Source organism: Octodon degus, unplaced genomic scaffold (genome assembly GCF_000260255.1).
Source record: "Octodon degus isolate 3935 unplaced genomic scaffold, OctDeg1.0 scaffold00086, whole genome shotgun sequence".
Taxonomy (NCBI): domain Eukaryota; kingdom Metazoa; phylum Chordata; class Mammalia; order Rodentia; family Octodontidae; genus Octodon; species Octodon degus.
The window spans coordinates 4,943,596-4,947,345 of record NW_004524662.1 but is presented as its reverse complement, the minus strand read 5'-3'; the positions used below and the strand labels follow the sequence as shown (position 1 = coordinate 4,947,345).

At 39.4% G+C, this 3,750-nt stretch overlaps 1 protein-coding gene across 3 annotated transcripts in view; it reads right to left on the bottom strand.

Moving 5' to 3' along the window:
* Snx6 (sorting nexin 6) overlaps positions 1–3,750 on the bottom strand; it is a 51,835-nt gene that overhangs the window by 11,366 nt on the left and 36,719 nt on the right. The gene's annotated exons all lie outside the window — the stretch shown is intronic.

The following is a 3,750-nucleotide window of genomic DNA, read 5'->3' as shown; positions in this document are numbered from 1 at the left end:
GGGGGGGCAGCTCAGCCCACCAGGGGGCGGGGCTGGCTGGCATGTGGTGCTGGGGGATTGAACCGCGTGGTCCCTGTGCTTTGTCAAGCTTGTTCTAAGTAGGTGCTTTAGACCACTGAGCCATCTCACCAGCCCGTGTTGACATTTTAGTCACTTATTTTTTAACTTAATCTGTCTGTAATACATAAGAAACACATTTATTTAGAGACTAAGGAGATCATATTTTAAAAACCTTTGATTAAGGTGGAGAATTTATACAAGACGTTTAGGGGCCGGGACATGGCTCAATGGAGTAAGTGCTTTCCTGGCAAGCGCAAGGGCCTGAGTTCAATCCCTGGTTCTGCGAAAAAAATAAAATAAAAATAAAAAAGAAATTAAAAAGAAAAAAAGATGTTCATCACTAGTCACCAGCAAAACACATAAGAGGATTACCTCAAGTTTGAGGCCAGACTAGGCTACACAGCAAGACCCTGTCTCAAAAAAAGGTAAGAAGAACGGTCAAATTGTGACTATTTAATCCAGCACAGGGCTGCACACATCTAGGCTCTGCACTCTGTGAGTCTCTGGCACAAGTAACCCAAATTCTATTCTAGGTAATAACCAGATTCTCTCAAAATTTAAAAATGAAATTTAAGAAAAGCAATGTAGCTCATCAAAAGCCCTAGGTTTAATTCCTACTATCACAAAAGAAGGTTGCTACTTGCAGATGACTTAAGACTTGATCCTATATACAACTCCCCCAAAACTTCTCAGAATAAATGAATTCCCCAAAGCCACAGGATAAAAATCAACATGCAAAAGCCAGTAGTAGGGGTCAGGGATATATAGGTCAAGTGGCATAAATGTTTTCCTGGCAAGTGCGAGGTCCCAAGTTTGATCCCTGGTACAGAAACAAAACAAAACAAAAAAAAAACAAAAACAAAAAAATCCGCAGCAGAAAATTTTCTGAGGGCTGGCAAGATAGAAAGCTCAGTAGACTAAGCACCTGGGTTTGATCCCTGGCACCACATGCTGCACCAGCCCCATCCTGGAGTGCACTGAACCAGCCACTGAGACCAGGCACGGTGGCACAATCCCAGTGCTGGGGAGTCTGAAAACAGGAGGCGCACTATGAGTTCAAGCTGTGCAGTGAGATCCTATACCAAATACATAAAGAAACATTTTTTTTTTTAAATTTTCTGAACTAGAAACCAAAGAGCAGTATCTTTTATAATGGCCATGAAAAATACTTCATAGTTTTAAAGTAGTGAAAGATAATAATAAAAATTTTAACACCCTGATGAAACTAAAGACACATGTAACAAGACACCAAAAAAATAGGGTTCAAAGACAGTCTCAAAAATAAAAAAAAATTTTAAAAATATGAGCCAGGAATTCCACTATGCATAAATGACCAAAAGAAATAAAGCCAGTATGTTGAAGATATACCTCCCTCTTCCATGTTTAATGAGGAACTACAGCAGATGACCCAAACACCCATCAACTAACAAATGAATAAAAAAATGTACAGGAACAGTAGAGTATTATTCAACCATAAAAATAACAAACTCCTGTCACTTGAAACATCAATAAAAGAGGAAATTATTATGTTAACTGAAATTAGGCACAAAAAGAAATACCATATGATCTCATTCATGTGTAATTTCAAAATGCTGATCTCACAGAAGCTGAGAGTAGATACTGTGCTGGTTCCCAGGGCCTGGGAGAGCCCAGGGAAGGAAGGGCACAAGGTGATCAATGGGCATTTAGCGACACTCAGATGGAAGCAAGAAGTTCAGGCCGCTTCTGTGTGTCAGTGACTAGAGACAATGTGCTACACATTTCAAATCTAAAAGAAAACATTTTTAAGTTTGACTACGAAGAGATGATAAATGTTTACAATGACTGGTATGTTCAACATGATTTAAATATTACACAATTATATGATACCATGAATGTATATTATGCGATTCCATAAAATTATGTTTCTATGTATCAGTTAAAAAGTTCAGAAATGACAGTATAATAAAATACTACCCTTGTTGGCAAATGGGACTCTCATGGCAAAATTGGGGAAAATGTAAAATTGTATAATCACTATGGAGAAAGTCTGGCAATTTCCTAAAATGGTAAAACAGACATTTACCACGTGACCAGCCACTCTACTTCTAGGTAGTGCATTACCCAAGAAATATGAAAGCATGCACTCAGGCAAGGTCATATCCGGGTGGCTCATGTCAGCTTTGCTTGCCGTGCCTGCAAGACAGACACAATCCAGCATCTAGCAACAGAGAATGAAGAAATAACTGTGTTGGAACATCCACTCAATGGAATACTGTTCAACAGTAAAAACTAATATAGCCCACTTGGATGAATCTCAAAATAATTTTGTTGCGTTTCAAAGCACAACTATAGAGTGTGATTAAACACTGTGTGATTTCATTTATATAAAATTCCAGCAAAAAACTCCCACAGTGATTGAAAATAGATCAACAGCTTTCTGGGGATAGAGCAGAAGGGATTACCAAGGACCACGAGGAAATGTCAGGGCGTTACATGTATGTTCATTACCTTGGTTAGGATAACAATCTCACACATAACATCAAAGTTCATCAAACTATGTACTTTGTTATTGCAGTTATTACTGCCTATTATATATACTCAATGAAGCTGTCCAAAACACCCACTGGTCCATCTTGTACTTTGTTGGTTTTTTTTTTTTTTTTTTTGCAGAACCAGGAATTGAACTCAGGCCCTTGTGCTTGCTGGGCAAGCGCTTATTCTACTGAGCTATTTCCCCGGCCCCCATCTTGTACTTTGAATGGATCTTTTATTTTACTTTTTGGCCAAACTAGGGATTGAACTTGGGCCCTTGTGCTTGCCAGACAAGCACTTATTCTATTGAGCCATCTCCCCAGTCCCTTGAATGGATCTTTTAGGACTTTCTTTTTTTTTTTTTGTGGGGGGGAGGTATGAGGGATTGAACTCAGGACCTTGTGTTTGCCAAGGAGGTACTTAAGCCACTGAGCTAGCTCCCTAGCCCTTGAATGGATCTTTTAAATACCACGATTTTGCAGCCTGATGCTCTGGCCATTTAGAAACTTTGTCAGTTGTTATTTCAAGTAAAAAATACATTCTCTGAAAAATATACAGTTGGTTCAGTTAGTATTAAATCACTAATATGCTTTTCTAGGTATAACCATAACTCAGATATGAAGCTAAGTACTTCATGCATAGCTCCCATTTCATCACATAGAATAACTTTTAAAAAGTGGGCTCAAGAGTAAAGATTCAAAGGCCAAGGAGATAGCTCAGAAGTGTAAGCGCCTGCCTGGTGAGCGCAAGGTCCTGAGTTCAATCCCTGACACCCTAACCCCCTAAAAAGACTGAAGATTCAGTGAGGCATGATGGTACATGCATATAATCCTAGCACTTTGAGATGACACAGAGGATCACAAGTTGGCATGCAGCCTAGGCAATTAGCAAGACTCTGTCTTAAAAAATAAGGGGTGGGGGGAAGCTGAGGATGTAGCTCTGTGCAAAGGCCCTGGATTCAATCCCCAGTATTATTTTTTAAAAAAAGGAGGGGTGGGGCTGGGGAAATAGCTCAATAGAATAAGTGCTTGCCTGGCAAGCATAAGGGCATGAGTTCAATCCCCAGTTCTGTAATAAAAAGAAAAAAAAAAAAAAAAAAAAAAGGAGGCGTATGAAAATTTATTACAGGGCCAGCCAAATAGCTCAGCAGATTAAAGTGCCCTGGGCCTGCCTTGC